General features: G+C 39.2%; 1 long non-coding RNA gene across 3 annotated transcripts in view; it reads right to left on the bottom strand.

Moving 5' to 3' along the window:
* LOC138067235 (uncharacterized) overlaps positions 1-27130 on the bottom strand; it is a 53799-nt gene that overhangs the window by 23686 nt on the left and 2983 nt on the right. For 2 of the 3 annotated variants that reach the window (XR_011141099.1, XR_011141101.1), the window contains exon 3: positions 512-8833. This is a non-coding gene — a long non-coding RNA (uncharacterized lncRNA). Of the gene's footprint in view, positions 1-511; positions 8834-27130 lie in introns of those variants that run through there. The other variant, XR_011141100.1, reaches the window with a different exon arrangement.

The following is a 27130-nucleotide window of genomic DNA, read 5'->3' on the forward strand; positions in this document are numbered from 1 at the left end:
TTTACAAGTGACATGTGGGTACCCAAATTAGGTACTCAACTACATTAGGCATCTCAGCCTTTTATTGGATCAATATCTTATTGACACGCGTAAGAACTAAATTCAGTTTCTTCTTATTAGTTCCTTGCTTGGTTATCAATAGTCCAGCCAACGTGAAACAAATCCACAAAGCAGCAGAACAAAGGAAATGAAACACAGCTTATGCCCAGAAATATTTTAAAATGTTAAGTGGTATGGTGCTGTGAGTTGCAGAATAATTAGAACATAGTCCCTTAATGGCATGGCAGTTCCGATTATGTACATCAACTATCCCTGTGCCTTGCAAGATCTGGAAATACATGAGAAATGCCAATTTATTTTAAAGGTGTTTCTATTTAAATTAATGGTATGGAACAATCTAAAAGGTTTGTTCCATCAAAATAATTATCTTAGTTTACTAGCCATGTGGAACTTTTTGCTAGAGGTTTTCAAAATACCTCTTAAAGGTTTAGATATATTTGTGCATATAGTAGCTGATTCATAAGTAGAAAACAGAAGATTACTGTAAAGTTTTATTCATCTTACTTTCAAATTTGCTAAATAGAAATAAACAGAACTAGTATGTTAAGATTTCTTTTTTCTGATTAATTTTACGGTAATTCAAAGTGTTTCAGTTTTAAATGAATTGTTTGAATACTAAATTATGCAGCTTTATGATCCAGGAGATAAGCAGAGCTCTAAAGATGCCTCTGAGACTTGAAAGAGACAGCATTAGAAGCTCATTATTGCCGGCACATTTAACATGGTTAAAGTAGGGGAAAATAGCCATTAAGTTAATGTAATAGTTAAACTGCATTAATTTGAAAAACTGCCCAGTGAAATGCTTACAGTGAGGGTGTATCTTTTGTTAATTCTATGGCATTTTCAAGTATTAAGGAATCCAAAACATTTGAAGAGTATTCCTTTTCAAGTGATTTAACATTACTTTTACACTTGAAGGAATGTTCCGTTTATCACTGAAATATTTGTCAGAATATCAGTATTGTCTAAAGACAGAAGAGCAGATAAGTTAACATACATAAAAGGTGAGTTCAAGGCTACTGAGTAATAACAAACAAATAAAGTAGCACTGCTCCTTCTTCCCATTAGTCCCTCTGCCAGCTGGGTCCTTTCTTCCAATTGTTCTTTACATTTCACAGGGAGTCTGAAAATAACTGTAACAACTCTCTTTATTGCTTAAAAAGACCAAAGGAAGCATTAAAAAGTATTCAAGACTCACAGGAAAGAGAGAACAACTAAGTTCCAATGAAGTCCCCAGCAAAGAAACATAACAGTTGTCGTCAGCAGGTTAGATTTAATACATTTTATGTTTCCAAAAATGAAGTATAATGAACCCCACAAAAGTAAAACGCAGGATAATCTGCAACATGTATATCCATATGCATGAGTTTCCCCTTGCTCCAGAGTGGCTGCAGAATACAGCACACAGTTTAATGCCCCTTCTAAAATTTGCTAATATCAATTATGTAAGCTTCAAGTATTTCTTACTGATGCTGTAATTTGGCAATATTTTTTCTTATGTTGTCACATTTTTGGTCTCAATAATTTCCTGGGAAAAGGAGTCCACAGTTCAATCACACTTTGGAAAAAAAAAGTTTTGTACTGCCTACATTTTCCCTTCAAATGACTTCTTGTGTTTTTAAATTGAGAGAATGATCTACTGACCAGGAAGCATTCAAAATCCATACAATTTATTTATCTCACAAAAAACCTCTACCTGCCAGTGCTGGCTTTAGAGAAAAGCAAAGTCAGGAGCTTTACAGAACAGCAAACTGATGGATGAAATGTGGAGTCCGAGTTTCTCAATAGACAACATACAGTAGGCTTTCAAGAATTACAGTCCCAGGCTATATTCCTAAATGGGGGAGTTAACTGGGTAATGTAAAGTTATGCAGCTATTGCCCATGAGCTAAAGTATGCCATCCGTTTTGCTCCCAACCTAACTTTGCACCTGGTAGAGCCTAGAGAGCTCACAGCATGGTCTGCCCAGGAGGCTGGGATCGAGCAAACAAAAGCTGAAGGAAGTTTCTTGGGCTGCCAAAAAGCCCATCACCTGGGGCCCATCTCCCAGCAAAAGAGGCAGTAAGGCTGCTCTGGCTCTGGCTGTGGCTCTGGCTCAGGTGGAAGAAAACAAGGTGGGGAAAGTTGAGCACCAGCTTTGCACCCAGTCCTCACACTGTGGGTGCTGATTCTGCCCAGCTGATTTTTTAGATGCTCTTAGTGGCACAAGAAGATGATGAACAGAGAAGGAATGACCTCTCTGCTCTTAGTCGCAGAAGAAATGAGCACATATGAACCAGACCCGTGTTTGTGGGGACACAGAGTTGATGCAGGCCTACAACAAAGCCCAGAACCACCCATCACATCACTGCTGAGAAGATCTGAGGCAGCCTGGACATGCAAACTTCTCTCTCCGCAGTTAGGGAGAATGTACCAGCACTAAGAAGTAGATGTCCTTCTTTGTGACTCAATACCAGAGTGCTAGGGGAAGAAGGAATTCAGGGAGACTATTCTTCATTCTTCTTTGGGCACTTTTCCTTCCCATTCGCTGTGACTACAAGATTACAAGGCTTATTCTTCCACCACCTTCCATGTTACCAGCTGTGGAAGGCTCAAGGCTCCAGACGTTAGCTCTTTGTGAAAAAGCGTGGAGGTTGTGCTGAGTATGGGGATCTAGCAGCTATCTGAGGAAGAAGACTGCAGATCCCCTCTAGCTGCTCAGCACAGCAGTCAGTCAGTATTACTAATCTGGCTTTGGAAGCACTGGAAACCAAAGGCCAGCATGCCAAAAAACAAATACTTCAGTTTTGACATGGAGAGATAGAAACACAAGCTGGAGGAAGGCAGCAGGAATATTTTCCACCTTCACTTTTTAAAGTAAAATGAGCCTTGGACTTCCCGAACCCCTAGCAAAGACAACAAGGCTCACAGTGAGACTATAGGATGATTGAGCACCAAAAACACACCTGCCAAAATGGAGTCGAGGGAATTTTAGCTAAACTGGGTCCCAAATACGTGAATTATTTTGTCTATGTTTTGCACTGATACTCCAAAATCTGCTCACACATTCTCACCAATAGATCTGATAATACTTTATCTTCTTTAGGAGAAACCTCCAGACTACACCAAAGCACCTTTTCTTCTGAGACCAGAGCAACAATTTCCCAAAACTGAGAAAGTGCTACCCAATATGCCACGTCAGTGGAGTGACTACATGGACAAATGAAAGCTATTTTCTTCCCTTCCCATTGTAATTACTCCTCCCTCCTGAATTTGTTACATTGTATATGATTATATGACCTTTGCTGCCATGAAATCCGACCAAATTTAGAAAGAAAGAGAAATTATACTAGAGAAAGCAGCAAATACCTTTTCGTTTGTCCATAGTCACTTTGCTTCCTCCAAAAGTAAATTTAAACAGATGATCCTATGACCTTCATCGAAACAAAATCTGATCAAAGTCTATGTTCCTGCAAACAGCAACAAAATGCTATTCCTATGTAAAATACATGCTCCAAAATCATCATACTTCCATAGAGCATAAAAACTTTCTGTTCACATACATGTAACTAATGGGTATGTCTTAAAGGCATTTATCTGTCCAATCCAGCCTTGGAGCTTTGGATTTAAAAAGTGCATGAGCATGCATTATTGTCTTCCTTTCCTATTTTGTTCCCTTTCAGGCACCGATGCATAAAAGATTCCGTGCCACTAAAATAACACTGCATACCTCTACTGCAAAGTGGGTATTTCTAGTTTGCTCCACTGGTACAAATTTGCACTCTGTTAGGTAGATAGTTCATTTTCCTCTGATGTGTTTTATCCCCCTTTTCTATTATATTTTCTGTCCGTTTCCTCGAATATTATCTGAAAAACACTTGCCAAACAATTCGTTGTAGAGGAAAATGGCTGTAAGACTGGCCACTTTAAGCAATGATGGTCAGGCAGTGCCCACTTAGTGTGTTTCTTCCATCAAATCTGAGCAACGTTCCATTCAATATGGAAACAGAATTTTAATTTCAACTGCAACCTCAAGGGAGCTTAGAATGGGGCTTTGATTTGTGGGTGCTTCCCTCTGTGATTTTGATTCCGTAGTTCTTTGGGTGTAACTAATTCTTCACAGACTGTAAAGCAGCCATGTAAACTAAAGAAAAAGCTCTTGTACAGTCAGTTCACCAAGAGGTCATTTTTTAACTCCTTTCTCCAAAGTGATGTTCTATCAGTATCCATTTTCTTTTAGCAAAGCTGAAATGACAGCCTTATGTGTATGTGTATTCCACATTTTCAAATTCTGCAGTATGCATAAGGATTTTCTTCTGACTGTTCTGCTCAGCTTGCAAGGTGATGTCACACAGATCGCATCACATACAATCAAACAAATGGTCACTCTTTTGAAGGAGGCTCAAAAGTATAAATGGTAATTAAACGAGAAAATAAAAAATCTATTCCATAATTTAAACATGCTGCTAATTGCTTCTCACCTTGAAAAAGGTTATATTCTTCTCTCTTCAATTAATGCAGTTTCCATTAACAGAGAATATAAGGCTCCCAAAGTGTTGGACAGAGCAAAATGAATGTGGTCTCTTTAAACTTAAGTACCTGCAAAATACCATTAACTGATGTAAATTAGACAGTCAATTAGCCTCTTACCTTGTAAGTGCTTTTAGTATTTGGAAGAAAAACATCTCAGTCATTAATCGTGAATTGAAAATAAGCTTCTGTTAGTTGATTCCAAACTTTTTCTGCCATATTGGAAAGGTTTTTATAATGAACAATAGGGATTCTGAAAATAATTATCATAAATCTGGCTGGGATTGCATTACCTTTCCCTAAGTTCGCTTGACACTTTCCATTTGTTCGAAGACTGGGTTTTCATTATATATAATTTTGCCAAATTTCAATAGTTTTTCATGAAAGATTTTATTCCAGGCGTCTGGCTCTGGCTCATGATTTCCTTACCCCTGAAAAATTCAGTAAAGCAGCTCAATATATGGCTTTACAATGTTAAAAATGCATTTCAACTTAGAATTATAGAGCATTTCATGTGTTCACACCACAGCTTTCATTGACTTCACTTGCAGCTGTGTGTGCTCTGCACCTGTGCAAATCAGGCTCCAGAGTTTCACAGTGTGTGCCCAGAAAAATGAGGATAACACGCAATTCAACCACCTGTGAAAAGTTTAATAGTTTGATCCTAGAAAAGGAAAAAAAGGATGAAGAGCTTCCCACACCTTCCTGTTGATGTGTGTCTTCCAGTGTCCACAAAAAAAGAGAGATAGGTATCCATACTCTTAATCATTTGGGTATTAATCTGGGAGGAGACTCGGGGTCTGTGATTGGTACAAGAAATGAGTCCTCTCCTCTACAATTACCCTGACTCTGAAGGTGACCTGTTTCCTCTGGACATATCTCTCTCTGTAATGCATGGACGTTTCCACCATAGCCATCTTAGAAGAACTCCCTTCTGGCATACAACAGGCATGTTTACACCATGCTACAAAACCTGAGGTACGTGAATTTATCAGCATTTTGAACTGACGGCTTAATGCAGGGGAGCCAGATCAGTGGGAAACCCCACTGCCAAAGGATTTCTTCTATTTGCCCTAACTGCTGTTCTCTGAGATTTTACTGAGTGTGTTGAGATGTTTGACTCCCTCCTATGTAACAAAGTTGTGCCAACAGAACCGCACAGTGCAGACAAAGCCTAGGGACGACTTGGTCTCACTAGCGTAGTCATTTAAATGAGGCTTGTTTTCTCCAAGGCTGCAAGCTTTTCCGTTTGTGATATACAGTTTCTGGGGATCAATGGATTGCTTGCTTTATGAAGAGATTCAGCTCCTTTCTTTCTGTTATTTCTCTTCAAACTATTTCATCCGTTTCTGTAATTGCTCCATATAAAGGCATCAGAACAAAACAGATTTTAGCTTGTCTCGTGAATGACTTTCAGTTCTCATCACCATTTTGTCACAAGAATATATTAATTTGGTGCAATTTCTCACTTTTGTTAAGTTATTTATTTTTTAGCCTAGAAAGTAACAAGGACACATGATTACCCATTGAATTTTCATGAAATTGATGATGATAATGCATACAATTTGCACAGAGCCCCCAACATTGTAGCTGCAAAATAGTAACCCTCCATTTCTTTTTCTAGTCTTTCTTTTTTGCTCCAAAATATCCAGTGTTAAAATAGTCCACCACAGGAGAAAGTACTATGTACAGACAAAACTCTATATAACCTAGCAGAAAGATACTTCTCTATTTGTTAATAATGCAGGCTTTGTTCTAGGTAGAAAATGCATTGCTCTTGATCTCATGTGTCAATTTAACACTCATTAGGGAGCCTGGGAAATTTATATATTCTGTCTCAGTGGGACAGTACAATATACCACTTGCTCCTTTTATTTTGATTTTTATTTTGTTCCAAAATCATCTTAGTTAAACTTGGCCAATACCCACTTCAATAATCTATGACAATCTCAGAGGCACTGAACTTAGCAGTCAAGTTCTTTTTAGTTGCTTGTTTAGTTGTTTTATGTCAGCATTAAAACATTAGGAGTTGCCAAATCCAGCAGCCCAATAGAGGCAAGGCTGCTGCAGCTCCCAAGTCCAGCCAGTAAGGAGGTGGAGCGTGTACTCCCAATGGGCACACATACACACATTATATATATATATATATGTACACAGATGGCTGTATGACACAGGTCACACAGGTCAACGCAGACAGAAAACACAGCACTCATACAAACACAAATAGCACCAATGGCCTCATCCTGTTCCTCCCTCTGGCTGATCAGGATGAAAGCCTGTTAGTGGAAACTACATATACGTGTGTACAATGTGTACATTCATAAATACAGTATGGAGCCCTCCAGCACCTCAATCTATCTAGTAGCTGCCTCTGGATCCCAGGTCTACCTAGTGGCTGGCACGTGGACATATAAGCCCCTCGGCCCACAGCTCCGCTCCAGCTGCTGATACAGAGCCCCCCTTACACACAGCAACACATGTGCGCACACACGTGTGTGCACACACAAACAAACACACACAAACACTGTGGATCCCTCCAGTTAATGGCCTTAGCCATTTAGTCTACCCAGCAGCTGGCCTCTGAATCCTCTGGTCTTCCAGTTGCCTCACACACAGAGACACACGCACAGACTGGTTTCCCTAGTCACTGGTCCTGACTTAGGACGTGAGTAGTCAACCCCAGGTCCCACGGTCTCTCCAATAGCTGTCTTGAACCCCTCTGGTCCCTCCAGTAGCCAACTGGTATATCCAGTATTTGGCGCAGACTCACAAGCTGCTTCAACTCACAACTTGCCTCCCAAGCCTCTTGTCCTATTAGTCAGCGTGATGTTCGTTAGTGAGCACACACTGACATACACACACAATGTGCATGTGCTGCAGTCTCTCCAGTTGCTGGCACCGTGGACATGTGGGCCCCTATGACCTGTGGTCGGACTCCAGTTGCTGGCACTCGGATCTCCACATGCACAAAGTATAGAGAGCTCCTTCTCCCAGGAAAATAGTTAAGAGTTTAATGAGACTACAGGATTGACTGTGGTGATCAGGCACAGGGCATGGCCAGAAGAGTGTACTGACCTGTTTACATATGACTGGTCCCTTTTATGCCCTTATCTCTCTACTTTTACACCTTTGCTCCTCCCTAAACCACACAATCCCTCCCTTTCTCCACCTTTTTCCTCTCCTAAACACCTCACAATAAAATCTTGTGTAATGTTCTTCCCCTGCACCCAATAATGACCGGGGTTAATCCCATAACCCCGTAGACAGCAATCCCATTTCAGTTTGTAAGGTGATTGAGAAAGCCTCTGGTTTTGCCCCCAGACCATGATCACTCTCCTGTGACAGTCCTGGGAGGAACTCATTGCTCTAATTTAGGCTATTGGGGCTCCCTCATGTGCCATGCTGCCTCTGTGCTCCTTTGTGTTCATGGGGATGAATCTTTAATCACATAACCGAGCACATGCTGCCACCTGTTTCGTAAAAACTGGCAGACTTTTTAGCAGTGATCAGTTTGGGAAGTTCAAAGCACCTTATTTTTTGGCTTAAATGCCATCTTGGCACAAATGACATTAAAAGGCATTTGTTCCAGATTAACCTTTGATGGCTGGACAGGTTACCCTGTCATTTCTCTTTTGCTCCTGAAGCACGGGAGACTGACAGGACATATAGCCACTCTCAAACAGACTCAGTTCATAAGGTAGCCTGTTAAAATAAACCAGTGACAATTTTGATTTACTTCGATATGGTTGGTTCAAAACTGAGCTTTTGGAAACTTCTTCATGTCCCATTTTGTTGCTTTTGCAAAAAGGAGGCAAAGCCTGGGAGAGTGTCTGTATATATTCTTTTGGCAATTCTTACCTCCATTTCATTGTCCTCAGTGGCTTGAACTTTGTCAAAAAAGCTGCAAAAACAGCACTACTGTGTCATCAGATAAAGAATTTGTGTTGTTGGAAGTGTTTTCAATGTGGCACTAGGAATTCAAAGAGTCGCCACATGAGATGCTGATGACGCACTACTTCAGTATGCCTCAGCCTGTAGACCATCAAAGCCATCCTCTTCCTTCTTCTCAACATGGCATGCTTAATAAAGTTTCAGGGAAACTGTGTTTTGACTTCTCTGCTCACTGTCCTGCCGCAGTTAGTTTCTGTCAGGAAGGTGTCTCCCTGAGACCAACACCTCTCACAGGCCCCAGCAGTGAAGATATGAATGCCAAACCTTCAGGGTCACTCCTTATCACCAGGCATGGAAGGAGTTTGCAGCCACTCTGAAATAATTCAACAATAGTTAAATCAGAAGGAGAAAAAGAAAAAAATGAATTATTCAACAAATTCCTTACTCTATTTGCAAATAGACACAGATAAATCAAACAATAACATGAGCATGATATAAAAACATCAGCTTTGCTTCCTGGGGTTTTCTGGTTAGCAACTGTTATGTTAAACTATCTTCTGGCAGGTTTTCTCTAAGCAGATTCCAAATCATTGACATATCCTGTCCTTGGCTTCCCCTCCCTGAAGTAAATACAGACTTGAAATGACATTATTGATTTTACATTTTCTTTCTTAAGTAGAATTACACCATGAATCGCATATTCTCCCCCAAAGCCTTCTACAATCTCCAGTCCTGATGACCGATTTAATTAAGCCAACTGCTCATTTCTTAACTCCTGTCTCCTACAGGAATATGCTTTTGTTTCACAGAAATTCCTTTTTTTTTTTTACTTCATTTAAAGATAACTTTGAAATGTTCCACTCCACCAGCAAGGCCTCACCAGTGTGAATGTGCTTTTGACTATAAATCTGCCTAGTTACAGATGCAGTACAGCACATCCTGGCAGATAAATGGATCTTTCCAGATTGCATCTCCTCATCACAGATTTAAGCACCTAGCTTTTTACAGAAAGCTGCATGTTCATCATGCAAACCCATAAATGGGGACGATGAATATGCCTCTTTACTAGCTCTGCACAGGGACTAGACCTGATGATAAAGAAAAAAACATATAGTTGGGGTGCTAGTGTGTTTGGATCAGCCGACCCTGGGAGAGGGCCTGCTGAGACATACTGGCAATGGCCTGCAGTTGTCCTGCAATGGAAAAGTGTTCTGTTACTGCAGCCCATCTCCACAGTTACTCGACTGCTCCTTACTGGATCCTTGCTGACTTCAGGACTGTACTGCAGGCACAAATGATTTGCAGAGGAAACCAGGCACTTTGGTGAATCCTTGTTGGACAGCTCTCCCCCTTTTACTCCTTGACAGAGTTGAAAAGACCTGAGTTACAATTTTAGGGTACTTTTTGAAAAAACAACAGAGAGTTTTCTCTAATGTGGCTAAACTATTTTTTTTTTTTTTAATTAAATGTGTTCATGCAAGGTCGTGCATGGCCAATTATAGAGAATGACTTCCCAGAGGGAATAAAGTGGCATCTACCAGGAAGGGGATTTTACTGCTGTTTCCATAACTGCGTTTGGGGAGGTTCCCTGCTGCTGTCTTTCAAACACTTTGTACTGGTCAGTACTGGAGCTGGTGTGGGTCAGTAGCTTAATCCCCTATGACAATATGGTTCTGCAACATGGGTGAGAACGATACAATATTCCCCAGTATCCCTCAGCCCAAACGACGATGGAAGATGTTGGCAGAATACACGTTTCTGGACTACCTGTGCCCAGTCACTTCTTCCCTGTTTTGCTGGCACTGCCAGCCCAGCACTATGTTTATGTGACTATTTCTGTTTTGTTTGCAGAGCAGATCCCTGTCTAATCAGGACTGAAATGAAACACCAGCCCCTTCCAAGCAGAATGATGCACAATCACCAGGGAGAGCCTGGGAGGGTCAGGGAGGAGCTTTTTAATCTTTTGCCTCTGATGTGGCATTATGTATTATTACTATAGTAATCTTTCAATCGCCTTGACACAGGAGGAAGGTATTTCCGCACAAATCCTATAGCCTTTTTCTGTGGAGAGAAGTGGATTTTTTTTTTCCTACTAATATCCTAAAATGTGATCCATCCATCAAATTGGCAGACACTACCTACAAGGCAGATTGACAGATTTTGTTCAAACAAATTTTAGGAAAGCTGAATAAATCCATTTAAAAAAAGAAAGTGACACCTGCCCACAGTACCATTTGGACCGATTCCTAATCTGATACACTTATTTGAAGCTTTTCCTGAGTTGCCTAGAGCAGCATGAAAAGCATGAAATTCAGCCCTAGCAGTAGAAAATCACTTGCTACTCTCCTAACTTTGATAACTTTGAGAAAAAAACATAGCTGTCCTCCCAATGTGAGACTTGCAGTCTTCATTTGAACTAGAGGACTCTGGTGGTGGCACACCTGAAATTACATCTTTTACTATAAAGTCATGGTTAAATTATTAATAATTGCATTATTGCCTTAATAAATGCTGAAGGTAAAATAAAACTATGATTAAAGGTGCTTTATGAGAAGAAAATTATAGTGTCTTTTAAGCTCTGTTGTTTACAGTTAGGCAATAATATTACTGTGCCATGACACATTTACAGCACTTTCAACCTTCAGCATTAAGCTACAGCATTGCCACTTCTCAGTTTATTTTGAGCTGGTTCTCCATCACTAAGCAGAAAGTAGAATCAATGAATACAACTTAAGAGCTCTGTAGGTAGTGAAGCTCTGGCTCTGAGCTTCTCAAATACCCATGCTGATAAACACAAATGTTTCTTTAAGCTGATGTAATGATAGTCCAAAAATATAGCAGGAAGAGGAACGACTCTCCCATAGGTAAAGACAAGGATCGGCCATCAGTGAATTCTGTCTCCAGATGAAAAATCTCGAGGTGGCAGCCAGCAATTAGGCAGCCAGCAATAGCTGAAGTAGAAATAGGAGCACTATTAAAAGAAGGGCACGAGCATTCACCACAGTACTTATCTGGAGTTCCTCACTGTAAAAAGAGACTACAAGACTTTATTCTCCCAGGTGTTGTTGCCAAAATATGTTTTCATTATGGACTATTCCTGATAAAACTCAAGTGGAGAGACAACTTCTACTGGAACATATTCCTGAGTAAAATTGCTGACAGCTGGTATTACTTTGGTAATAGGTTTTCCAGCAGCTTCTAAATTATTTGGTAAAATCTGTTTTGTTAGTCACAAAAAAAAAAAAAAAAAGATCTGCTATGTCCACACAAGAAAGAAACTTGTGAATTACTTTTCATGCTTTTGGATAGCCTTGTATTTAAGATATCATCAGCACTGACCCTTATCTAATTCCTGACAATTCTGCTAAGGAGTGTTGAAAGGGATTTAAAAGTCAAGTTTCCACTGAGGACAGTTTATAATTTTCATAAAAGAAGGATTATTACAATTCCCTTAGTGATTTCTGTGTACAGGATATTCACACCTGACCTGACTGTGCAGACCACGCTCTACAGTGCACAGATTTTTGCTGGTCCTCAGCAAGCTAACACAAGCACTGGGATGTGAACAGTCCAGCTGTGTTACCTTAGAGCTCTATACACTAATTAACCCTACCTTTTAGCTCATATGTCACCTCTCTACCTTGCAGTTTATACTTTAGTTACATACTTAATTAGATAGTCTATCTGGATATGTCATGTTTCTATTTTAAATGACAGCTTTTCTTAGGTTATAAAAAAGTCATATATGTGGGAAATGTAATGACAAAGCTGTGGAATTTATTTTAGCTTTGAGTGATGGTAAGGATTCATCATTTAAGAAGTAGGTATAATTTTTCAGCAGTAGTTTGTTTTCTGTGTTGCACATCAACATTTGCAGCTGAGTCCTGCACATCAACATTTGCAGCTGAGTCCTGAACTTCTCTCCATATGCAAGTATGAGCTCCTTTTGCATCAACATGTCACACTTGCTTGAATATTTATGATTAGTTCAGAATTGATGAGCTTGCTGTATGTTGCCACGTTTTGTCTTTTCGCTTTCTAATATTTCTCAAGTGCTTAAACTAGACAGGTTTGATGGGAGCTAGGAAGTTACTCTAGACTAGAGTGGGAGCAGTGCCTCCCAACCAACATAAGGAAAAGGACAAACTTGGAGTTAGTGCAACCGCTTCTTATATGTGAAGAATGCACAAAGGAAATCAGGTAGTAGATCTACATAGCTAGAGTTCACCTGCAGATCTTTTCCTTGACTTCCCCAAAATCTATTCTGTGCACCAAGAAAGGACCCGCCACTGAATTTTGGTCCAGAGAATGCACAAGTCTCCCATCTTCACTGAACTTGGAAATGAACTAATGCTTTCATCCGTATGTTCTGAGCTACATGTTGAAAGCTACATACACATCTCAGTAACATGCTATGCACAAAAAGAAAAAGATATATTGGAACTCAGAAACAGTACCACAAATTTTCAGCGTCATCTCCTGACACCTAGTATACAAACAATGTAATTAATCAGATTTACGTTACATAGAGCAGTCCTTGAACACAAGCAGTTTGGAGTGAAAAAATATTAATGATGATGCTCTCAAATGCATGAATTCTCTGAACAGATGAAACTTTGTAATGATACCAAACTAGTAAAGTATTGCTGAATGTCCTTTCCCTTCCCTTCCGCTTTTCCCTTCCCTTCCCCTTTTCCCTTCCCTTCCCCTTTTCCCTTCCCTTCCCCTTTTCCCTTCCCTTCTTGTCTTATCCAATCCTGTCTTATCTGATCCTATGTTTCTTTTCATAGCACAGACACCCTGTTCTGAATGCATGCTAGAGAAGATAACAACAGGTCAGTTGCTGTATGAAGTGCAAAGTTTTTGCATGTGGCCTGTAACTTGCAATTGTATAGAAATACATAGTAGAAAAAGTCAGTTAAAACACTCTTTTTTTCTATGCTGGATGTAGTTAAGCGTTTCTAAGCGGGAGCCAGGTACTGGGCTGCTCAGCCATTTCCCATTTCAGAACAGCCAAATATCACCAAGGTTTCTTTGATTTCTGATATGTCTCTGTTCCCCAGCCTCAGCTGAGCTGATTAAAACTTTTCCGGCAAAACGAAAATACACCAACATAGTTATTACAGCCAAAATATTTTTATAACCCACAGTTAGGACACTAGTCTGACATGTGGGGACAAAAGTAAAGGCTTATTCTGCCTTCTCCAGAGAAATGCTGGAACAAAAACTTAGGAATTAAGCAGAGCAGATGTCTTGCATAACTAACTCCAGCTCTCTAAGCATCATGGGTTATAAACACACGATTTAAACAGAACTACTTGAATTTTGGAGCCAAAGCCAGATATTTTGATATATTTCCATTCCCATGTAAATCTCTGAAAGACCTGATTTTTGTTCCAGAGCAGAACAAAAGTACATCTCAAAAGTTCTCCTGATAAAAATTGTCATCCTCCAGAGTCTAGTACGTCATGCCAGATATTTCCTGAGAATATGTGCTTTTAAGCTTTCTACATCAGCTGAATTAACTTTGACATATAACAGTCTGCGGTTTTCAGAAATAACACCTAAAAGAATAAATCTTTTACACTGGTCCAAGTGTTTAAGAATTTGGAAGGGAGTAATTGCCTAGGTAATTTCACTAAGCAACTGAACGGACTGAACAGCAAAAATTTCCTCTGCAACTCACAAAGGTACACAGAATGTGACGAAACACCTCTCCTGTTTTCACTGCTATATAAAGTGAAGAAGCAATTGAAGAGGCAATTTCAGTAAATCCTGGAAGACTAAATGGAGGCAATCATAGTATAAGTAGTGTTCCTTTGTATATAAAACACTAACAACAATCTGCTATCAAAGATGTAATGTTTTCTCATGAACATACTTTTTTGGCTGTAAGAGCCGAATAGTTTACTAAGAAGTCTACAGATCAGCATCTCTGTAGCCCCCTGACAGCTGTAGCATTGAAATAGGTCCATAAAAGGGATCAAATGTAAATAAAGAAACGGGACTTACCCATGACCTTTGACAGATATTGAAAAGTGTAAGGAAATATTACTTAAAGCCATAAATGTACAGTAGAGATAATGCCAAGAGAATTAAACAACCATCTGGTGTAATTATTCATGTTCTCTAAAAATAGTTTGCATGTGAATGTGGCACCATATTTCTCTATCTAATTCAGAAGTTTGATTCTAAAGGAAAAATGCGGAAAATCACAGGAAATAAAGGCAACTCTTTTTTTAATGCAGATTAAGGCATTCTCTCCTAAGTAAGTAGCCATGGAGGAAAGTGCAGTGAGTGGCTGGGAATGGAAGGTGGGAGAGGAGTGTAGTAATTGTACTTTTAAAACAAACATGCATGTGACAACCAGAGGTCATCTTGGATGGAAACAATCCTGCCTTCATGTGCTGGTGTTTGCATGATCCTTTGCAAAATGGTTTCAGACTGTACAGTAATCTGGAGAGGAATCATGTGAAGAATGCACATTTTTGTATGTACTATATTCTAAATAAACAACATAAAGAATAATATTTGGGTACAGAATAATACAAATATTGAGAAAAGAGCTTTTTATCATAGAAATAAATCATTCATCTCTGACCAGAGGTTATTTGTGCAAATAAGGCTGTTTTGCTGTCCCTATTGCAAGAACCAACCTACCCTTGTTTCGAGAAGCATCAGGCAGGCAGTTAGAGGACAGAAATAGTGTACGACTTCAGCAGCCACTGTCAAAAACAGTTTGTGAGCAAGCTATAAACTGAGGTGTCTTTGAACACTGTATTCCACCAACTGCAATAACAAATTAAATTAATAGAAACCTATCCAAGGATAAGTTGCAGAAATAGTTCTCCACACTCTTAATTATACATTTGTGTTCTGTTGCATTAGGAAACAAAATGCCCATTTATAACACAGATAGCAGACTGCAGTAAGAGAACTCTGCTGTGCAACTTGAGCAAAATAGAGCAGAGGTATTTTTAAACGATAACATGTGACTAATGCAAATATGCAATGGATTTACAAAGAAAGAATGTGACATGATCCCTTTTTACGTACGTATGATGACCAGTATTACGGCAAACAAGAACATCAAAGTGTGTGGTGAAAATAAACAGGAATTCTTTGCGAAATAGATACCTGCTGTAGGTGTTGTTTGATGCATCATTTCCAAGGACTGCGTATGTGGAGGAGACTATGCATACCATTGCATACACTAAGGGCCAACTTCCCTGTACAAATATGAATAATACCGATGAGAGCTAGCTGTAACTCCTCCATATCAGAGGGAGGTACCTCCTCTGGTACTTCTGTATGTCAAAAAAAAAAAAGGCAAAATATTATCTCAGTAAAAAATGTTCAGAATGAAAGCTACCACAGGAGCCAAGAAAGGATAGGAAAAAAATAGGCCGAGATTCACTCACACAATTTAGATGTATGAAAGGATCATTTGCTTCAGTTACACTCCAGGAAATTTAAGTGTTCTTGATGTCAGTTCTCAATTTGTTCTTCTAGACTTCAGTTACAATCTAAAGTTTTTAGCAGTCTGATTTTAGTATTCCAAGAATCATATGCAATAGAGGACGAGTATCTTCCCTTTAAATCAACTAAATAGCAATTAAGAGCAGATGGAGAGCCTGACAATAGGGTGAAGGGAAGGAAGACCTTGGCATGTGAAAGTCATGTCCTTCTGCAAACCTCTCCTAGGAATTTGTCAGTGCAGTCTTTAAACTGTATTAGGAAGAGGATACAAGAAGGCTCAAAACTAACACAAAAACAGACAATAATATCATTTTTATGATTTATTTTCAGTAAGTAAAGTTGTTATAACTGCACCTCCTACCTGCCTACCTATTTCAATACAATATTTGTGTGCCTAAGCTGCTCTTGTTTTTGTCTACTTGTTTTATTAAGGAATGTATCCAAGCTAATTAAAGAAATTGCATCAGGTTTTTGCTTTGTGTTATCTGCTTGGCTAAGACCAGTGTCCAGGAGATAGCACTTCTCTGAGATAATGCAAAGTTTATTACATTCACATGTAAAAAGACAAAAATGAAGTAATTTTGCTCAAGTGCATTCACTTTTTGGGATGTTTTATGTTATGTTCTTATAAATATATTAATTGGCTGCTGAGGTTTTATATGTTTTTAACATATAAAATATACACTAAAAATCTTTATTTGCAAAGTATAAGACTATTGCAAATGGCAGACTGTAAAGCAGAGATCCATTTCACCAAAATTTGAAACAGCCCTGTAGTGCACTTCTTTAGCCAACAGCACTGCTTCCTCTAGTACCAAACATTTGTTTTTAAGACATGATTGTTAGCTCAGAAAAAAAGTTTGAAAGCAATGTATGTTTTAGAAAGATATGGTGCTGTGTCACAAGTAATGGGAGAGCATTATGTCTGAAGAGCAAAGAGCGAAGCAGGGTGTGTTACTAGACAAATAAAATGAAGTCATAAACAGCATCCTTCCCACACCTCTCTTTGCAAGGGAAAAAAAAAGCCTTCTTTGGTTATACCTTCATAGGTTTTACATAAAGGTATATTAAAATTATACATATTAAGTACATACATTTAATAATAGTTCTGCAGAGACCTAAAGAAAACCCAGAATGGCAAGAAAATTTTTTGCAGAACCTGATACTTGCTTTCATTTAACGCGTTTCAACTCAGTGCAGTAATCTTTGTTTCACTTTAAACGCTTTAGATGACAAAACCCTTTTCAGAGCTGCAGTTGCAAACACTATGAATGTTAATAAATAAAATCTGCAGGTAACTTCCAGATACCACTGTTAGATGACTAGTAAGACATTCGTATATCCAAAGAATCAAATGACCTCGCTGGGTTCTTACTAGGAATAATAGCCATTTGAGCATATGTTATTTATGTTAATTGCGGAAGTTGTTATCTGACAATAATTGAACCATTTCTGTGCCAAATTCAGAATGACAAGAGCTGTCTCTCCAAGGACTATTAATAGGATGCAATGCCTTTTGGTATGGCTGCTTAGATTTAAGGACACTTTTCAAAAGTAAGTTATATTTAAAAAGGCTATTTTGAAAACAGGGAACCTTCATAAGGAGTGAGATTTGAATCAGAATTTCAACTCTCTTAGTGCCTGCTAAAACCAAAGGAATATGACAGAAAGTGGGTTAAGCAGAAGACAATTTGAAACTTGAAAGATATTGCAAGAACAATTTACCACAAAAGTGGCATAATCACCAAGTTGATAAAAATTACAACCATGCATATGTAATATCAGACCCCCTTCATGACGTGAAACTGTTAAGAAGAGAGAGTTGAGCTAATAAAAGGATAACAGCAGCTAATTTTGAATCCAGCCAAGCCTGAAGGAGGCATATTTTCCTCCTTCCATGAAACTATTGAAACAGTGGGGTGCTATAAAAGCTAGTTGCAGTGAACAAGCAGTAACAGCTGCCACTCCCGTTCTTGGCTTAACAGAACTCATCAGAGTTTCCCACCGTAAAAAAAGCCAGCTACCAACACAGCATGCAAAAGACTAAAATTCAGCTTGGAAGCAAGTGTCTAAGTCAGACAGTATCTGCAGTCTGGTGACCTCACACGGATTATATCAATAAATGAGACAAAGTTACTAATTACTATACAAAGTTGGACTTTTCCAATGATTGCAGCAGATACTAATATAATACCACAATTTAAAATAATGATACGTTGTCTTGTACAATGCCAGAATATTTCAACCCTATACATCTAGGGTAGCTATATGAAGTAGTACTGGTAAACAGGAGAAAAGGGACTTAACTGACATGAAGAAGTCCCTGTATCCATTGATTTGCTTACATCAAGTCTTCTCCTTGAATTATTTTCCTGAATAAGGGTTAGGTCATATAGGGTTAGGGTTAGGTTATAAGCGTTGGACTTAGCAACCAACTCTTGATAGCTGGCAAATAAACTGGAAAACACCCTCTCCTAAACATCTAGGCTCACTGTATAGTAATGTACTAGGAGTGCAAGGCCCTCAAAATGGGGTCTCTTAAGTGTTTCATACTGCCCAGCAGAAAACACTAAAGACACTGAGGTCTGCATTGGCCATCTCTATTGCCTCAGTCAACCTGCGGTAAAAAACCTGCAAGTGCTTCTGCCTATAACCGTTCTTCCAAATAACTGATTTTGGTGGTCGTGTTGCCACTGCAGCCCTTTGATACAATAGTAAGGGGAGTGGAAGACTTGAATTTCTTAAAGAAAAGTTCAAATCAGGATCTCTCCTTGTCAAAAAGAGAGGTTCATGTTTCAGAGATTAATTCCTTCCTTTCAGTATAGGTCATGCTTTCAATATCTGGATAGATTTTTAATGGACTTCACCTCCATTGTGCACAGATATTAACATTACAACCTGTTTCAATGCTCCATGGTGCTTAGTTTTAGTGGGAAACTACACTTGGGATGTTGCATGTTCTCATTCTGCTGTAACAGTTGTTTTTTCTATACCTACCTACCACTGCAGGCTGGTCTCTTCTGAAAAGAGGAAGCACCATACCAGGTACCATACCATACCATAAGCTATCTGCACCATGGGTAATGTAGTCCCAGCCCAGAAGCTGCACTCAGAGGATTTCAAGGAATCCTAGTTCTGAAATTGTCATGAGCAGCATTCTCACTGACAGCAATTCAGCAGCATATTTTATTTTACATTGAGCACCAAACTAAATGACAGTCATTGAAAAATCATAAATCTCAGCCATGCTTTAATTGCAATTTTGTAGAGAAAGGTCACGTTGTTCTCCAGTTTGCTATAAGCACAAACCCTCAAGTACTCAGAACACAAAGGACATGTAGTACTACTGTTTCATCTACAAGATCACAGTAAATCAGAATTTTGCAGCACTCAAAGCACATTATATGTTAAATTATACCTCCTCTCTTAATTTCAAAAGCTCATCAAGTGTTTACTTACATAATGCTATCTGTGCTAGATTACAAATGCAGTCTTTCAGACCAACAATACGGCAAATTATATTACCTAAACAGCTGAAAATATATTATGGAGAAAATCCACAGATGTTCATAAGAGCTTGTAGGCAAAATGCCATCATGTTATTAATACTGTAATCTCTGTGTACATATAGAATTAGATGACCCAACTACGTATCACCAGCACAGTACTGGTAGTAACAGTACTGGTAGTAACTAAGATTATAACCAAAAAAACACTGGAGCTGGATTCACCCTATGTAAACTTAGTCACTTAAATGAGGCATAATCTTTTAATGAGTTAAAAGATTAGGCACAAGAGATTCCATCTACAATTAGTGGAAAGAAATTCATATCTTTAGCTGGCTATTTCACCATTAGGAGGACCTTCTTTCAGTAGCTACTGAGGTAAAAACCTCAGTAAGCTAAGCTGCAAATGTGAGTGCTTTATGGAATGGAAGTGTCTTTGCCAAAGGGAGTGATGAACAACCCCTACATAAATCAGTTTGGCACCCAGCTAAACTTAAAGTTCAGCTGCAGATCACATGCAGAGACATCACTGTGTCAGCTGAAAGGAATTCTTCATACGCCTAAACCATTTGGGTTTAAAAACTAAGAGTTCAAGCATTTAGGAGCTTTGAAGAGCTATGCAGCAAATGTTCTCAGGCCACACAAAACACTTGCGCCAACCACACAAAGTTCAGCCAAGGCATAGCTGAAGAGGATGCATTAGAGGTGGTATATACCTTTTATATAATACCTTTGTGATTAACTGCAGTGATTAGGTCTGGTATCACTTTACACAAGATAGCAATGTTTTGATAAATGACATCTCAATCTGTGGACTGAATGTAGGGTTAGTTTGCAAGAGAAGACTGCTGTTACTATTTTATGGCTGTGAGACTTGGACCACCTACTCCTGATTTATCAGATATCTCTGTCATTGCCTCAGTGGTCTCTAGGGTGAATACCTGACACGGGAAAGTAAGACATCACTGTCATCTGCTGCTGTAAATTGCTGGCCTTGATGTCATAGTGGTAAAAGTTCAGCTAAGATGGCATAGTCATGTAGTTTATATGCACAATGAGAAAGTCTCTATGGATTATAGAGATCTCTGAACAGAAACCTATCCAAGAGGAGGAGAGCTGACACATTACTAAAACACCTTAATGCTAGTCTTAAATCATATAGCTTTGATCATTACATTAGGAATTTATTGCCCAATGCAGATTTTGATTGCGACATCTTACTCATTGGTTCTGAAAAGGTTTGGGGATACATGTAATGCTAAAATGATGCAGAATTCAGAGTCCAAGTTAGTAGGTCCTGCTGAGACAAACTAAATTATCTCACGGGCACACTATCTTGATCTCATAGCTTTTTTCTGGCTTAAGCTGTAGGCAGGCCATACTCATTTCAGCAGACAATAAAAAGCTGTAGAAGCTGTTGTGAAACTGTTGTATAAACAGTTGTAGAAATTAGATTTGGAGGCCATGGAAACATAACAAAAAATTGAACATGATTCTTCAACAAGCTGATGTGACCTCTCCCTTGGGCTCTGCTCCCTGCCCTGAGGATTGTTTATATGTTCCTGCATTGAAGAGTCCATGAATAAAATACATAAACAGTGAGCAAACAGACCCCTGCTGGGGTAAGGCTACTTGTTATGGGGCACTGAGCTATATTCTCAATTGTTTATTCTCTTCTCCCCCTCTGGCCCTCTCCGTCTTGCTTTTCCTTCTATGCTGTGGCACAGCTTCAATGCAGAAGTGGAGAATAAATTTCTATCAATCAGCCTTGCCTTAGGCCACAAAGCAAAGCACACTTCTGGGATAGGCAAGATGTAGGTTTGACCTTTCTCCAGATTAAGAGGGCGGAGAAAACACTTTTGTACTTCCTCAGAAAGCCATCTATTAAAGAAAAAGGGGCTAGGAGCACTGATACCTTCTCTTTCCTCTGAGTTTTAAAAGATAACTACAAGCCAGTGTCCAAACCCAAAAGGCAACCAGAGCATGGAAGTCCACAAGAAAGTTTCAGGCTGTGAATGCCAGTCTTTCATAAACACCAGATTTGGAGATTTTCTTAGCTGCCTAAAGCTGGAAGAGAAGAATTTCTCTCTGCCTTCAGTGTTTCCTCCTCACTGGCTGGCTCAGGCATCAGATCCACACTTTGGATGAAATTTCACAAAGACAGTTCAGGATTGTAAATCCAGGGAGCAGTCTAACTCTTTCCATCCACTGTGCCCAGAACAGAGGGTTTCTGGAAGATGTTTGCTGTCAAATCTAGTTGTAGCAGCATAAGACATTGCTGCCCTGAGTCGTGTGCTCTCCCTCTTCTCCAGAAGTCAGTAATCTGTCTGCCAGGGTCGCAGAATCACAGCTACAGCCCACTCTCCTAGTGCGATCTTAGTGGTTTTGTATAGCTCTTCATCAGCAACTTAAGCTAATATCCTGAAAGTGGACCTGAAGCAGTGAGGTGCAGAGCTTAAGAGTCCTGTCCTACTGCCTCTGCTCCTAGGGGCAGTAACCACAGCAGACGGAGAGAGCCAGCTGGGGACAGAAACATTTTAATTTACTAGAGCTGTATTTACTGGATATTGACAACTGACATTCTCAAACCCTGACTTGTGCTTGTGGATTCTGCTGCCAGTCTACGTGAAAGTTCAGCTTCCTACAGTATTTAGTGAATCTAAGGCTTAGTGGATTTTCCTTTAGCTGATTTTAAGTAAAAGAAACATAATTCTGCCACCACCATGAAGTCCTGATTGACCAAAATGTTCAGGAGCTGTCAATGCCAAATGTCAAGTGCTAGACGGCCACAAATCTGTTATAATAGAGTATCACGTTTCTCAGACCGTACAGTCAGCACATTTAAAAAATGCCATTAAAAGTATATATGTTATATTGCAATCTTGTTCTTACCTCAGGCCTCCTCCTCTGCATTACTTTCATTGTCACAGCTTTTGGCCTGAGCTGCTGCTGTCAGTTGGGGAAGGAAAATTCCATGAGACAAGATAAAGAAGAGTTCTGTTACAGCATAACGAAAATAATAGCTCTGATTGTTGTTACCGCAGATAAATTGCAGAGGTAGGATACCCTGCTGCTTTCCACAGAACCAGATTAAAAGAAAAATCATCTGGCAAAAAAGTACTAGGCTGGCAACTCTGACTAGATGGTGTTGATTTAATGCTGTTAGAAGTCGCTCAAGAGGATAGAAACTTCAGATAAGACAGCAAAGCAACAAGTAGTTGTAATGAGTTACTTCTTCATTTCTGAGTGGTTTTGAGTTTAGAAGTCACAAACTATCAAACTTGCGGATGCCTTTAAAGACAAGTTATTTTCCCACAATTTAACAGAAAATGTAGATCTGCAAGAAGAAAAGGAGTTAACAGTAATAAGTATGTGAAACCAATAAAAGACAATATAGTCAAGGTACGTACATGGAGATTATTTTAAAAAAGTGATAGACTTAAAGAATAGTATATTCTAAGAATAGACTTAGTAAAAAGTGTATCTTGTTTATTTACAATACGTAACCTCTCCACAGGCCCCATATCCCACTCCTTCCAGTGCAGTTCTGCATTAACAGGATCATTCAGGAAATAACAGCACTGAAAAAGTGATGTATTGGTCTGTGAGTCATATCAAATGTAATTTTGGCTTCAATATCTAAAGCATTTAGACACTTCAAACCTCTCTGCAGTACTACAGTGGCATTAGACGTGACACAAGGACCTGAATAGGGACTTCCTGAGACATTGTTTGTCTAAACAGGCTAAAGACTTTGTGAGAGATTAAGGGAGTATTGATCATGGCTCAAATCCTCAAAGGTATTTAGGTGCCAAACACACACTAAATAAGATTTAAGTAAAGGGCCTAAGTACCTTCAAAGACCTGAGATCACAGTTTTATAAAGGGGGCCCCACTTGATACTATCTGCTTCTACTCAGATTTTTAAACATGGCTGAATACTCTTTCTGTGAGAGAAAGTATTTCACAGTCACATTGGTCTGTTTAGATTGACATCAGTTTTGTCATTTAATCTATTTATAGGTGTGTCTGTCTTTTTTTTTTTTTTAAGTCATACAGAACGCCAGCGTGGTCACTGATGCCTCAGGCAGAAAGAGGAGAACAAAGAAGCCGTGGTCCACGTTCCCGTCTTCCCGTCCCAGCGCCAGGCAAGAGTCTCCTTGGCATTTGCTCGCTCCCGGGGTAGACTGGCCCTCGGCAACGCCAGTCTCCACGGCCGGAGGACATAAGCCAGTGCCAGAAGGATGGTTCAGCTCCGTCATCTTTCCCTGGCAGAAAGACGCCATCGGGCAAAATTTAAGGGTTGGCAGTGCATTGAATTTGTGAGTGTTTTGCACCATTTAACAGATCCAAGGATCAAACTATTATTTTTAATTGAATAATGTACTACTGATGTCTGTACTAGCAGTGATCATTCTGGTTATATTCTAATTAATTGTAGTATTTTAATCCTTTGATTAATCCTCAGATTTAAGAAGCCATGTGGGAACAGTGCAGTCAGAATACAGAAGAAGGAAGAGAGAAAAAAACACTGCATCGCATAAAATTTACAGAAGAAGCAGAATAATCCTCAAAGCTGATTCAGCAGCCGTTTTGAGTTCAGAACGAGCTTTGGCAAGCAGCTTGCGCACCTAATAATCTTGAAACAATGTGTCCTGTTGCATTACAGGGCGCTTCATGCCATTACAGATAGGGAACGTGGAAAGCTTAGCACTGCAGAACTGAACTTTCACTGGGGAAACTGAACTTTGTCTGAAAAGTGGAAAACTCAGTCCTCTGCTATATCAAGCCACAGAGCCAGTTTCTGCAGGTGTGGGCAACAAACACGTGTTTATTCAGGGAACATCTCTTCCTGCTTGGTATAGTCACTCAGAAACTCATGAAATATTATTTTATTTTCTAAGCCTTTGGAACCGCTAACAAAAATAATCATCAGATCTTTTTTAGCCTTGTCTCAGCATATTGAAAATAGCTTTTCAACAATAAAATGTTAGTGGAAACTGTGACTGCAAATAATGTACTAGAAAACATGTTCAGCTTCCTTTATAATGAAAATGAACACAATCAGAAAACTTTGAAGTAAATGATATTTTTCTTTCTCGTTTAGTTACAGACGTGACTTCTTTGACTAGTAAGAAAACAATTTTATTTCTCCAAAATGAAACATAAAAATATGGCAGTTTTGCAATATTTTGGCAACATTGCATCTGGTATCTTTACCATTTTTGCTTGAATTCTCAGGAAGTAATTTTTTTACAGAGAGTAGTAAGAAAACATGTATTCTACTCAGTGAAAACTGGTTGAAGAAACTTTCAGTAAAAATGTTAACAATTGCAAAATATTTTCAGGTTTTGTAAAGGATTGTTTTTCAATGAATAACAATCGTGTGCAAAGTGTTTGGCCATTCTCACAGATGATACAGCTATCATCTGTAGCTCTGAGACTGTCAGAGAAATATTTTGGAAGGCACAAAGCATTTCTAGGCAACTTATCCCGATGTGAAACGAAACACCTGTTGGTAAAAAGAATAGTGAAATAGGCTGAGTCTAGAAAATCTATAGGTTTCTTAAGGAATATAGAAAAAGTATTTTCTCTGAACAGAACATCCTTGAAGGCAAGGTTTGTAGGGAGGGACAATAGCATTTATTCAACTGCTTAATAAGAAAAAATGACAAGCTTTGGTGCTCATGATCCCTTTTTCAAGCCTGAAACAGAACTAGCAAATTTCTTCACTAATTATAATCCTGAAGAACACTATGTGTGTTCAAATCCTTCTTTTTATTTTCTTTTTTCTCCCTATTTATATCCATTTATCAAACCTCAGTCAAAGCTCACATCATGCATATATCTCTCTTTCGCATAAACTCTCTCATGCCTATATCATTTGTCCATCACAGCTATAAAAACTTCATTACTCTTGAACATCTTGTATTGTAACACAGAAAAGGAAGAGTGGACATATTATTTTGGCATAAAAGACAACAGAGAGCTATCAGTTCTGAGCAGACAAGCGTGCAGGTCAGCTTTTGTAAAGAAGTAAGATTTAAAGGACTACATCCACAAAGCTTACAAAAGGGCCACTGGTAGCCACGTTACAATTCTCCAGGTATCAGTGACAGCATCAGTGGAAACACAAAGCTGAGAAGGGAGAAGTCGGGCAGATCTGAATGTGCTGCAGAGGTGGTAGGGAATGTGCTGGAATAAAGAATGAAGTCAGAAGGTGAAGTAGAAAACATCACCAAGCCAACAGGAGTAAATGGGAAGCTGAAAGTCTGCAGAAAGCCAGATGTGATTCCAAATTATGAAAGCACTTTATTCAAGAAAGCACATGAGTATAAACACACATTTATGCACTGAATTTAGTAAGATTCAATTTCATTTCAATTAGGCTGAATGAAATATATTCCAATGCCATATACTTTCCTGAATAGAGTTGTACACAAAAAAAGTACGGACCAGCTAAGGCTGTGACTGTCACTGAGCTTGCGCAGGCACTTCTATCCTGGCAGCAGCTGTGCCAGATGAAGAGACACTGTTCCCAGCTTGCTTCCAGTGGTACATAACTCAGGCCAATCAAAAGTACCATGGTTATAGACCTGCTCTAGTAGTTCAATAGTGTACGCAAGGAGAGTGTATGCGGTGTAGGCATGCATCTCAAGGAAGCAACAAAACAGAAGAGCTTAACAGTGCAAGCACTCGGAGGGACAGACTAACTCATTGGGCCAGAGGAAACAGAGAAAGTAAGAAATACAGAAACAGTATTTTGGTGCAGCGAATATATGATAACCTTGCTAGCTACTGAAATGATTCATTTTTATAGACATGGGAACTGTCGGGGCAAACAAGCAGAGATTAAGGAGACACGGGGAAGCAAAGAAATCTGCTTAGGCTGAAAGACGATCTGTATGCATTTATGTAATCATTTTACCCTAATATCTTAGAATCACTCAGTGGTGGTTAAACACCACTGGGAGAGTGCAAGCCCCTCATTGCCTCTGCAATGCCTGACCTGAATACCATGCTGATCTTTGGACACACACTGCAGGCGTGGGCTTCCTGTAGTCTGTGGATATGTGTTTTGATTTAGTTTTCTTTTTCCTCTCTTGACTCTGTGTTTGAAAAAAATCTGTTCCTTTCACCAGCTTCTCTTATTATTTATGGAAATGGGTTCTGAGATCTCAAGTCATAATATTTGTGTCTTCAAAAGTAGCTCCACGGGAAATAGTGCAAAATCACCAAGCAGATAGCAGAAAGGTAGCTAAACAAATGTAAATGTGAGAGAAGTCATGCCTAGGTGCAGAATAAAGCTCAACACTCCAAAACGCACAGAACTGACCTCACAGAGCAGCAGGAAGGTGCCTTCCAAACAGAAAACAGACCCCAGTGGTCTAATTAAAAGCCTATGTTCTTCTCTCATAGCAGGCCTTGAGTAAAATTCCTAAAGCAAGGATATAATATGGACAGATTTTCTAGCCCTTTGGTACCTGTTCCCTATCTAATTCTTATGCAAAAAGATTGGTGACTACAAATAATAAGGTCTCATAATAGTCATACTTTACTAAAGAACTTTTGCTATTGTTTCTCTGCTCCAGATAGGTGTTACATTTTAGGTTCTGTAACAAAGCACTGCAGGAGCTATATGCTTGCTTGAAGAAATGCTGGCTATTAAGAAACTCTAAATAAAC

The sequence above is a fragment of the Struthio camelus genome, chromosome 4 (assembly GCF_040807025.1).
Source record: "Struthio camelus isolate bStrCam1 chromosome 4, bStrCam1.hap1, whole genome shotgun sequence".
Lineage (NCBI taxonomy): Eukaryota > Metazoa > Chordata > Aves > Struthioniformes > Struthionidae > Struthio > Struthio camelus.